At 26.0% G+C, this 13,365-nt stretch overlaps 1 long non-coding RNA gene across 1 annotated transcript in view; it reads left to right on the top strand.

Annotated features, from left to right (window-relative positions):
• Positions 1 to 10,832, top strand: part of LOC141393820 (uncharacterized) — an 80,833-nt gene extending 70,001 nt beyond the window's left edge. The window contains exon 2 of the long non-coding RNA XR_012410197.1: positions 10,634 to 10,832. This is a non-coding gene — a long non-coding RNA (uncharacterized lncRNA). The remainder of the gene's footprint in view (positions 1 to 10,633) is intronic.
• Positions 10,833 to 13,365: the final 2,533 nt, after the last annotated feature.

The following is a 13,365-nucleotide window of genomic DNA, read 5'->3' as shown; positions in this document are numbered from 1 at the left end:
AAATATTTTCTAAATGTCCCAAAAATATTTTTTTAAAAACCCACGCTTTTTGTTAAAATTTTTTTCTTAAATCCACGTTTATTAAAAACAATTTTATTATTAAAAATCCACATTTTTTATTATCCTTCTTTTAAATCCTCGTTGTTTATTTTTTAAATCCGTGGATTTTTAAAAATTTTTTTTAAAGTGGATTTGTAGAAAATATTATTTAATAAATATTGTTTTTAGATCGACATTAAAAAATTTTAAAAATCGACGTTTAAAAATACGTGGATTTTTTAACAATTATTTTTGAATTAACGTGGATTTTTTAAAAATTATGTTTTAATAAACGTGGTTTTCTTAAAATTTATTTTTTAATAAACGCGGATTTTTAAAAACTATTTGTTAATAAACGTAGATATTTTTATAAACGTGGATTTTTTAATAAACGTGGATGTTTTAAAAATTATTTTTGAATTAACGTAGATTTTTTAAAAAATGTTCTTTAATTAACGTGGATTTTTTAAAAAATTTTCTTTAATCAACGTGGATTTTTTAAAAAATATTCTTTAATCAACGTGGATTTTTTAAAAACTATTTTTTAATAACGTGGATTTTCAAGAAATATATTTTAATTAACGTAGATTTTTAAAAATTATTTTTTAATAAACATGGATTTTGAAAAAATATTTTTTTTATTAACGTGGATTTTTTAAAAAAATTTTGTTTTAATAATGTGGATTATCAAGAAATATTTTTGAAAAAATATATTTTAATTAACGTAGATTTTTAAAAATTATTTTTTATTTAACGTGGATTTTTTAAAAAATATTTTTAATAAACGTGGTTTTTAATAAATATATTTGAATAAACGTGAATTTTTTTAATAAACGTGGATTTTTTTAAAATATTTTTTAATTAACGGTGATTTTTAAAAAATATTTTTTAATTAACTTGGATTTTTTAAAAAATATTTTTTTATTTAACGTGGATTTTTTCAATTTATTTTAATTAGCGTGAGTTTAAACAAGTAAAAAAGGATCAGTCGGCTTTGCCGACAGAAATATACCCTCAGCCTGTGTGAATTGAAACACTTTTTTCCAAAAACGTATACATATATTTAAGGGGTTTTGACAATTTTAAGCGTATGAACCGACAAATATCGCGTGTACTATTTTAGCTAATATTATCGATTTTTGGTGCGGGAGGTACCGGAAGGATTGGACCTACAAGAAGCACCACCTTCGAATTTCATCTAATATTCCAATAAATATTACGATATGCAAAGTGTGGATCAACTCAGTATTTGGTTCGGGAGTTGTCGTGCTCTCCAGCCACTACATGGTGCCATAGAGCGTTTTTACACTTTTAGGGTTGTTTTCTCAAGAAGTATGGACTTGCCCCTGAAAAACTTTTACCGTCGTAACTGAGGCATTGAATGGAAGTTGCTTCAACAAAAATCAAATTGATTCTAAAGCAGTTCTTAAAGTTAACCTATTCAAAATATTTTTTGGGAGGCACCCGAAGGAGTGGACAAATGTAGTCCATATTCGAACCTGATATATATTTGGTAGATATACTGGGATGGGTAAAGTATGGACCAAATCGGTCGCTACCATCAAGAGTTATCATGCGCAGAACTTTCTAGAACATTTTTGAACTCTTGGGGGGAGGTACCTGAAGGAGTAGACTGATATGGCTTATCGTCGAACTTAAACTAAGTTTGGAAAAAATATTACGAAGGCCAAATTTTAGACGAATCGGCAGATCCGTTCAAGAGTTATCTTGCGCTCCAACCACTATACACGGTATCATAGTGGTTTTTCGTAACTTTCAGGCTATTTTCTCACGAAGTATGGACTTGCCCCTGATGAAGCTTGTACTGTCGTATAGACGACAGTGAATCGAAGTTACTGCAACAAAAATCAAAGCGATTCGTGAACAGGTCCTAAACTGAACTTTTCCGAAATTTTGTGTGGGAGGCACCCGAAGGAATGGACCGATTGAGTCCATATTGGAACCTCATCTAAGTCTGGTAGAAATTTCACGATGTGCTAAGTATGGACCTAATCGGTTACTTCCTCCAAGAGTTATCCTGCGCACAAACTTTTCGAACATTTTCGATCTCTTGTGGGGGAGGTACCGGAAGGAGTGGACCGATGTAGCTCATCTTCGAATTAAAACTAAGTTTGGACAAAATATTACGAAAGCCAAAATTTGAACCGAATCGGTTCATCCGTTCGAGAGTTATCGTGCGCTCCAGCCAGCAGGACAGACAGACAGACAGACGGACGGACATTGCTAGATCGACTCCAAATTGTCTGAAACACATTTCGTCCAAACATACTTGGGGTCTAAAACCATTATTTCGATGCGGCACATTTTCGTCGTATCAAAGTGTAAATACCCTCCTTAGCCTAAAGGCTGAGGGTATAAAAATATATTTTTTTTAATTGACGTGGGTCTTTTAAATAGTTTGTTCAACAGACGTGGTTTTTTTGTAACATATTTTTTTAATAAATGTGTTTTTTTAATTTTTTTATTAACGTGGATTTAAAAAAATATATTTTTTTAATAAATGTGGATTTTTAAAAAAAATATTTTTTTTAATAAATGTGGATTTTCAAATTTTTCTTAAATTAACGAATTTTTTTTAAATATTTTGTTCAACAAACGTGGATTTAAAAAAATATTTTTTTAGTAAATGGACTTAAAAAACAAAGTTGTTCAAAAAACGTGGTTTAAAAAAAATATTTTTTATAAATGGATTTAAAAAAAATTGTTCAAAAAAAGTGGATTAAATTTTTTTTTCAATAAAAGTAGAGTCTTTTAACAAATATTTTGTTCAATAAACCTGGAAATATTTTTTAAGCAAACGTGGATATTTTAAAAGAACTTTTCAAATAAACGTGGATTTTTTAAAGGAATTTTTCATATAACCGTTAATTTTTTAAAAACATTTTTTCATATAATCGTTAATTTTTTAAAAACATTTTTTCAATAAACCTGGATTTTTTTTAAAAACTATTTGTCCAATAAATGTGGATTTCATATACTTTTTTAAAGCATTCTTTCAATAAACGTGGATTATTAAAAAATATTTTTTTCAATAAACATGGATTTTTTTAAAAATATTTTATCAATAAACGCGGATTTTTAATTTTTTCTTTAATTAACGTGGATTTTTAAATGTTTCATTTTTATTTCTCAAAAAAAAGTTGGACTTTTTAAAAATATTTGTTTTTATTAAATTCATATTTTGCTTACATTAAAATTTGTACTTAAAGAGATGGTTTAAAAACCTTACATCTATAATTAAACATTTAATGCAACACATACATTTGTTCATAATTTATACTAAGGTAATAAATGGAGAAGGAAAAGATGAGAAAAAACCTTCAATAAAATATAAAAAATATTTTTTAAACAGGATTTGTAAAGGAATTTTTCAAATAATCGTGGAGTTTTTAAAGGCATTTTTCAAATAATCGTGGATTTTTTAAAAATAATTTTTCAATAAACGTGGATTTTTTAAAAATAATTTTTCAATAAACGTGGATTTTTTAAAAAAATATTATTTCAATAAACGTGGATTTTTTTAAAAAATATTTTCAATAAACCTGGATTTTTTTAGAAATATATTTTCAAAAAACGTTGATTTTTGTTTTTTTAAAAATATTGTTTCAATAAACGTGGATTTTTTTAAAAAATATTTTTTTAATAAAAGTGGATTTTTTAAAAAATATTGTTTCAATAAACGTGGATTTTTTAAAAAATATTGTTTCAATAAACGTGGATTTTTTAAAAAAAATATCTTTTCAATAAGCGTGGATTTTTTTAAAAATATTTTTTTCAATAAAAGTGGATTTTTTAAATAATATTTTTTTCAATAAACGTGGATTTTTTAGAAAATATTTTTTTCAATAAACGTGGATTTTTTAAATAATATTTTTTTCAATAAACGTGGATTTTTTGGAAATTTTTTTTTTCAATAAACGTGGATTATTTAAAAAAATATATTTTTCAATAAACGTGGATTATTTAAAAAAATATTTTTTTCAATAAACGTGGATTTTTTAAAAAAAATATTTTTTATTAACGTGGATGTTTTTAGGAAATATTTTTAAAAAAATATATATTAATTAACGTGGATTATTTTAGGAAATATTTAAAAAAATATATATTTTAATTAACGTAGATTTTGAAAAATTATTTTTTAATAAATATGGAATTTGGAAAAATATTGTTTAATTAACGTGGATTTTTTAAAAAATATTTTTAATAAACGTGGTTTTTAAAAAATATAATTGAATAAACGTGGACGTTTTAAAAAATATTTTGTAATAACCGTGAATTTAAAAAAAAATATTATTTTAAAACATATTTTTTAGTTGGTTTAAAAAATCCACGTTTTTAAAAAATATTTTATTATTTAACGTGGATTTTTTAAAAAATATATTATTATTTAACGTGGATTTTTTAAACAATAGTTTATTATTTAACGTGGATTTTTTCAATTTATATTAATTAGCGTGGGTTTAAAAAATATTTTTTAATTTACGCGAATATCTTAAAAAATATTTTTAATTAAAAAATTTTTTAATTAAAGTTGATTTCTTAAAAAGTGCTTTTTAATTAACGTGGATTTTTTAAAAAATATTTTTTAATTAATGTGAATTTTAAATATTTTTTCAATAAATTTGGATTTTTAGTTAATTATCGTATAATTTTTTAAAGTATCCCTTCAATAAACGTAGATTTTTGTAAAATATATTTTTTTAAATAAACGTGGATTTTTAAGAAGAAATTTCAATAAATGCGGATTTATTTTTTTTTTTTAATTATCGTGGATTTTTAAATGTTTCTTTAATTAACGTGGATTTAAAAAAAATATTTTTTAATAAATGTAGATTTTTAATTGTTCCTTCAAGGAACGTGGGTTTTTTTAAATAGTTTGTTTAATAAACTTGGATTTCTTAAAAAAATATTTTTTTATAAATTTGATTTTTTATTTTTTGAAATTAGCGTGGATTTAAAAAAAAATATTTTTTTAAAAATTTGATTTTTTATTTTTTAACGTGGATTTTTTAAAAAAATATTTTTTTAATAAATGTAGATTTTTCATTTTTCCTTAAATTAACGTGGTTTTTTTTAAATATTTTGTTCAACAACCGTGGATTTTTTATAAAAAATATTTTTTTTAATAAATGGATTTTTTAAAATATGTTGTACAACAAACGTAAATTTAAAAAAATATATGGTTCAAAAAATGTAGATTTTTTAAAAAATATTTTGTTCAACAACTTGGTTTTTTTAAAATATTTTGTTGTTCAGTAACTGTAGATTGTTCTTAAAAATATTTTGTCTGATAAACGTAGATTTTTAAAAAAATACTTTGTTAAATAAACATAGATTTTTTTAAAAAATATTTTCTTAAGTAAACGTAGATCTTTTTTCTAATATTTTGTTCAATAAACGTAGATTTTTGTAAAATATGTAGTTCAATAATCCTGGAAGCTTTAAAAAAATAGTTTTTGTTGTTGGATTAAAAAAAACATGTGAATTTTACTCTGCAATTGGTAGGAGAGGGGGAAACGTGTTTTAGGCAATACAAAGACAGAAATGAAAAAAGCGGTAGTATAAAAAATCGTCATGTACAGGAACCTGAATGAAGTCCGAAAAGGTTTCCAAAGTTTGAAACATCAAAACAATGAGACTGCAGGAACTAATGGATGTAAGGGGATAAGGACTTTGCATCAGTTGATTAACAAAATTTGGCTGAAGAAATGCATACCCAACGATTGAAGTCTCAGTCTATACTGTCCCGGGAACCAGAAAGGAGACAAGAGGCATACGTTTCCTACACATCGCATATAAAGTGCTATCGAGCGAATTGTGTGAACGACTGAAACCTATGGTCAAGAGAAAAGTCGGTTGTAGACCTGCCATATTTACAATAGACCAAATCTTCACTCTACATCAAACCGTCGTAAAGACGCCTGCAAAACAGATTGACACATTGCATCTGTTGGTCGACTATAAGCTCAGAGATGTTTCATGCCATGCCCGAGTTTGGCATTCCTGCAAAATTAATATGACTATGCAGGATAACATTAATTGCCACAAAATCAACAGTTGAGATAGGAAATAACGTCTCCGAGGCTTATAATATCAAACGAGGTTTCGCACAAGGTGACAGTCTATCGTTTGCCGTATTTAACATCATACATACATATGTTTCCATACACATCCATGAAGGGACACGGGAGACTTCTCTCATATCAGTGAGTTCACGCCGATTTTTTTGCATAACTGGAATACTCAGGAGCTGAGGGTTATTTTGCCACCGTTGAAAATATGATGTTTTTGCCCGACCTGCGAATCCAACCTTAGTCTAAATCCTCAGTCTATTAAAATCCACGTAGGTTTTGACAAAAATTCTTTAACAAATCCATGACGGTCTTAAAAAGTTCATAAAAAGTAAAAACAATTAACCATCCTCGTCGGTCCCTAAAAGTAATTTGCCTGTTGACCGTGGAGTAGTAAGAAAATGGCGTAGCGTGTCAAGAATTTGTTGCCAACATTTTGTGGGTGACACTTTTAGCCCACACATAAACCTTTCTATAGCAGTAGTTGCCAAATACACCTTGCCAACCTTTTAGTATTGCCATTTAGCCTAGTCACAAACCTTTGGTAGGTTATGGTTGTGTTCTCATATATTTCACTAGATGGCGTTCTAATATAAACGGTTTTTAATTATTTGTATCGAATTTTATTTACTTTATGGTCATTAAAATTTGAAATGAAACAGAAAATTCACGAAACTTCTTGCAAGTGAGGTTAGCTCTTTTCACCGAAGCGTTTGAAAGTCTATCCTGAGAGATCGGTTTCAAGACCAAACTTTCTCTTTTAGCCACCTACGAAGCTTTAGTTTATACAATTTAAGAGATGAAATGTTAAACCCTTATTTTAAGCTCCCATTGAATGTAGATTTCACTTATCTTTGGGAACTTTGCGTAGCACTTTTGACAAAGATTTCAGTTTCTTAATTTTTCATTTCAACACCAGTCTGTCCAATTCTTATTACATCTCGTAACGTTCTAACATTCCACTAAGCATTTCTGGTCGACTCTCCAAATAAATATTATAAAATTCTGATATACCCAAAGATTACTATTAATGGTTATTGGTATTGGTGGTTCTCATGATCTCGCATGGATAAAAGATGCCATGACTGGGTAATAGAAACTGTCAGGCACTCCAAGCCACCCAGTCAATCTGCAATATGACTACAGCTATGATTAGAAATGATGATGGTGATGGTGTTGTTCAGCTATTCGACTTGTCTAATCATGGAAATAATTTTCCAAGATGATGTGGTTGGTGTTGATACAGAAACTGAAGATAGTCATGTTTATCTTTGACGCTGATGATACTGAGGCTGGTGTCTGATGATGACGGTGATGATGCCATCATTTGTTGAAAGATTTTCATTTCATTCATAGCCTTCTACTAATTTTTATGTAGATGGTGATGATGGGTGCTCTGCAAAAAAAAAAATGTTACCCTTCTATTTCACATCACATAATAGAAACACCCAGCTAGCCAGTCAGCCATCGAGTCAAAGGCAGCTGGCTTTCGCAGCAATTGTTGGCAATTACTTGATTAAGACTTTTCATTTCTTTTAAATCCGGATTCTGTCAATCTGCTAGAGGATGCTCTGCATAGAGTTTCTTTCTAAGATATGGTGGTGGTGGTTGCGGAGCGGTTCGATCGTTTTCCCCCATCTGCATTTAATTTTTCTTTTCCTCAATTAAGTGGCAATGAAATGAAGAGCATTTCAGAGAAGAAAAAAAAACTTGACTTTAAAAGCGTCAAAATTGATTTTTCCTTCTTTCGTCTGTTTGTTGTTGATTTTGTGATCGTGACAAGATCACGCTTAGAGAATTGATGTTATTTTCATTTTCATTGCGGTAAACGTTGGCGATTTCCATTTCGTTTAATGTGTGCAAATAACATGTTTAACCATGCATAAATATCTCAAATGTCGATTAGAGTCAAAGTGAAAGATTGAGAATGAAAATGAAATTGCAATTACAATGGCATCGTTTCTTGAGGCGCCATTCATTAAAATATCACCACATGGGAGGTAAGCAAATGGAGAGATGGTTTCACGAATGCAAACGAAGAATTTTGGGAAAAGATGGCATTGCCAACTCTTTTAAAAAATCCACGTTTATTATGAAAAATATTTTTTAAAAAATCCACGTTTATTATGAAAAATATTTTTTAAAAAATCCACGTTTATTATGAAAAATATTTTTTAAAAAATCCACGTTTATTATGAAAAATATTTTTTAAAAAATCCACGTTTATTATGAAAAATATTTTTTAAAAAATCCACGTTTATTATGAAAAATATTTTTTAAAAAATCCACGTTTATTATGAAAAATATTTTTTAAAAAATCCACGTTTATTATGAAAAATATTTTTTAAAAAATCCACGTTTATTATGAAAAATATTTTTTAAAAAATCCACGTTTATTATGAAAAATATTTTTTAAAAAATCCACGTTTATTATGAAAAATATTTTTTAAAAAATCCACGTTTATTATGAAAAATATTTTTTAAAAAATCCACGTTTATTATGAAAAATATTTTTTAAAAAATCCACGTTTATTATGAAAAATATTTTTTAAAAAATCCACGTTTATTATGAAAAATATTTTTTAAAAAATCCACGTTTATTATGAAAAATATTTTTTAAAAAATCCACGTTTATTATGAAAAATATTTTTTAAAAAATCCACGTTTATTATGAAAAATATTTTTTAAAAAATCCACGTTTATTATGAAAAATATTTTTTAAAAAATCCACGTTGAAGCGGATCAACTTTTATTATTATAATTTCTCTTATGTACATATTTTATGTTAATACTTTACGTATACGTTTTCACTAATTCAATTAATATTACGCAACATATGTTTAAATATTTGAATTTAACAGCTAAAAATGCAACCATGTACATATTTTGTAAATAGTACAATTAATTACATCTTTGATATTAATACCATTTTGTACAACTAATACTATTCGCGTCTCATCCTAAGCACTTAAGTAAATCGAAATTTCAATAAAATCGCTCTCATTCTTTAGCTAGAGTTGAAGGCTTAACATCAATACCACGCTTGCCCAAGTTGATGGACCTAGATGTTTTGCTGGAAACAATAGCTAAATGGAGAGTCAAGTAACATTTTAAACTAATTTCGTTGTTTTGCTCTTCTTTAACGTTTATTATGAAAAATATTTTTTAAAAAATCCACGTTTATTATGAAAAATATTTTTTAAAAAATCCACGTTTATTATGAAAAATATTTTTTAAAAAATCCACGTTTATTATGAAAAATATTTTTTAAAAAATCCACGTTTATTATGAAAAATATTTTTTAAAAAATCCACGTTTATTATGAAAAATATTTTTTAAAAATCCACGTTTAATTAGAAAAATATTTTTTAAAAATCCACGTTTATTTAGAAAAATATTTTTTAAAAATCCACGTTTAATTAGAAAAATATTTTTTAAAAATCCACGCTTATTTAGAAAAATATTTTTTAAAGATTCACGTTTATTTAGAAAAATATTTTTTAAAAATCCACGTTTATTAGAAAAATATTTTTTAAAAATCCACGTTTATTAAAAAATATTTTTTTAAATCTATTTATATTAAAAAAAATATTTTATTTTTATTGTCTTGGTGTCGAAGAAGACATTGTAACTACAATGTTGTTTTGTTGGTTGTTGCACTTCAAAATTATAGAAGAAATATATAGAGGCACCATCTTCATAATAATTAACGTCTACAGCACGTACGTTGTTGCATATTGCCTAGCACTGTCATCATGAAAACATCAAAACCAACAACGATTCCCATTCTTCTGCCCCTCTTCCTCCTGCTCCCCCTATTGAACAACATCATATTCATGCCTAGGCAATCAATGTTGTAATTGTAATCATTGCAGCAGTACTACACACGTACCCTCGACTCAATATTTTTCATGATCACAATTGACATTGGGACGTATCCACGTGTCATAAAAATTACCTTTAACAATTTTTCAGTGTGGAAATAATATAAAAGAGATTTTATGAATTGGTTTTAGTTTCTTAGGAAAAAGTCTTTACCATTGTGTTTTGGAAGCTTCTGTTATAGGTGAATTCAATCAATTCGGCCTATTATATTTATCTTGTAAATTTTGATATTTGTAACATTTTGTAATGCATCTTCTTCTTCCACCATTGTCTATGTAATGCATTATTTTCCCCAAAGCCCCATTGTTTGAGCCAAACTTACAAGATACTAAAACAAAAGAAGCAACCAGCCCCAAAGCTCAGCGTGTAAATATATGTTTAACAATAATTGTCAGCTTTCAAATAATCAAAAGCAAAAGAAAAAAAAAAATAAATAACACAACACCACCAAAATTAAAACACCTTCTTCTTCCACCTCTTAGTTTTTCCAACTGTGGTTCATTATTAAAGCAACAGCAACAACACCAATAATCACAGAGACAAAGACAAAAACACATCACAAAATTAATGTTTAATGATTTTTGCATTGTATTAGCCTGTTTTTTTTCCATTTGCAGTAAAGGCCGTAACAATATATTTCCCTCCTCAATGCCATCACCGCCACCACAACCATCACTCATTAATTGCGCCAAGCAGCAGTTCCAAAAAAAAGACGTTGCAGTTTCAGACATAATGTAACATGCCATTCATTGTTGTTACAAAAAACGACATTACATGTCTTGTAATAAATAAAATTTTAATAAATTGTCATTTGAATTTGTTTTTGTTTATAATTTATGAAAGATGGATTTTTTTGAAACAATGACAAGTCAAAAGGCTTTAATTCAATTTTAAGGGCAGAAGTATGACCTCAGACTGTGATTGAACAATATTTTTAAATTAAAGAAAGAAACTAATCAAAAAATCGCAGTAGTTAGTGAAAAAATATTTTCTAAAAAATTCATTTTGAACAAAAAAATGTTTGGAATTTTTTGGGACCTACATGGATTTTCTTAATGTGAATCTTGGAATTTTTAGGATTTTTTGTAAGACCGACAAAATTTTTTTTAAATATCGACGTTACTTAAAATAAGTTTTTTTTAAATCCACGTTTTAAAAAATATTGTTTTAATAATCGACGTTTATTGTTTTAAAAGTTCACGTTAAAAAAATAAAATCCACGTTTAAAATATTTATTTTTTGCATTAAAAAAATCAAAGTTTAAAGTACTTATTTTTTTAAAAAATTTTATTTTTTAAATAATTTAAAACATTGTTTTTTACTTAAAAATTTTTCAAAATACAAGTTACTTAAAATATGAAAAATATGAAGAAACGTTTAAAAAAATATTTTTTTGATCGACGTTTATTTAAAAAATATTTTTTTAATCCACGTTTATTTAAAAAATATTTTTATGTAATCCACGTTTATTTAAAAAAATATTTTTAATCCACGCTTATTTAAAAAATATATTTTAAATATTTTTTTTTTAAATCCACGTTTTTTTCCAATAATCCACGCCCAAAAACATTAAAATTCACGTCCAAAAATTCAAAAAATCTCTTAAAAAATCAACGTCAAAAAAATACAAAAAATTTCTTTAAAAATCTGCGTCCAAATTTTTTTTTTAAATCCACATCCAAAAAAATCTATAACATTCAGGTCCAAATATCGACGTTTAAAAAATAAAGTCTATGTTTAAAACATTTATTTTTTATATTTAAAATAAAATTACGTTTAAAGTACTTATGTTTTTTTTTTAATATTTTTTAAAAATCCATTTAATTTTTTTAATTTAAATTTAAATAATTTAAAAGGTTGTTGTTTACTTAAAAAGATTTTTAAAATCCAAGTTACTTAATATATGAAAAATATGAATAAACGTTTAAAATATATTTGTTTAATCCAGTTTTATTTTTTGTAATCGACATTTATTTAAAAAAATATTTTTTATCTACGTTTATTTAAAAATATTTTTTTTAATCCATGTTTATTTAAAAATATTTTTTTTTAAATCGACATCTATTAATAAAAAATATTTTTTGTAAATTCACATTTTTAAACAAATATTTTTTTAAATCCACATATTTAAGCAATTTTTTTAATCCACGTTTTTTTTTTTAGAAATCTAAAAACCCAAAAATTTCTTTAATAATCCACGTCCAAAAATCCGAAAAATCTCTATAAAAATCCACGTCAAAAAATCCAAAAAATTCCTTTAAAAATCTGAGAACAACTTTTTTTTTAAACTACACGTCCACGAAAAGTCTTTAAAATTCGGGTACAAATATCCAAAAAAATTCTTAAAAAATCCACGTCAAGAAATTTCTTAAAAAATGTGCGTCCAAAAATTTTCTGTAAAATCCACGTCCAATCAGGTCAAAATATCCAAACAAAAGCTTTAAAAAGCCACGTAAAAAAATCAAAAATTTTCTTTAAAATTCCACATCGAAAAATCCACAAAATTTCGTTGTAAAATCTCTTTAAAAAAACAATTACAAAACTCCAAACAAATGTCTTTAGAAAACCACTTACAAAACTCCAAAAACTTCTTTAATAATCCACGTCCAGAAATCCAAAAAAATGTTTTAAAACTCCACGTCCAAAAACAAAAAAAAAAAAATCTTTAAAAATCCACGTCCAAAAACAAAAAAAAAAAAAATCTTTAAAAATCCACGTCCAAAAACAAAAAAAAAAAAAATCTTTAAAAAATCCACGTCAAAAATCCAAAATATTTCTTCAAAAATCTGCGCGCAAAAATTTTCGTTAAAATCCACACCCAAAAAAATCTTTAAAATTCAGGTCCAAATATCCAAAAAAATAACTTTAAGAATACGCGTTGAAAAATTGAAAAAACATTTCTTTCAAATTCCGCATCGAAAAATCCACAAAAGTTTTTTTATAAATCCACGTTCAAAAACCTCTTTAAAATTCCACGTCCAAAAGTCAAAAAAATCTTATAAAATCCGCGTTCAAAAAATTTCTTTAAAAATCCATGTCCAAAAATAAAAAAAAATATTCTTTAAAAATCCCCCTCCAAAATCCAAAAAAATTTTCAAAAATCCACGTCCAAACTAAATTTTTAAAAAACAACTTCCAAAAATTGAAACAATGTCATTAAAAATCCACGTCCAAAAATTAAAAAATGTCTATAAAAATCCAAAAATTCGAGCTTTTTTTGAAAATCTACGTCCAACAATCCAAAAAAAATCTTTAATAAACAACGTCCAAAAATCCAAAAAAAATCTTTAAAAAACAACGTCCAAAAATCCAAAAAAAGTCTTTTAAAATCCACGTCCAAAAATCCAAA

Source organism: Musca autumnalis, unplaced genomic scaffold (genome assembly GCF_047663935.1).
Source record: "Musca autumnalis isolate F117 unplaced genomic scaffold, ASM4766393v1 scaffold_2, whole genome shotgun sequence".
NCBI lineage: Eukaryota > Metazoa > Arthropoda > Insecta > Diptera > Muscidae > Musca > Musca autumnalis.
The sequence above is the reverse complement of the archived record's forward strand: the minus strand, read 5'-3'. Positions and strand labels throughout refer to the sequence as shown.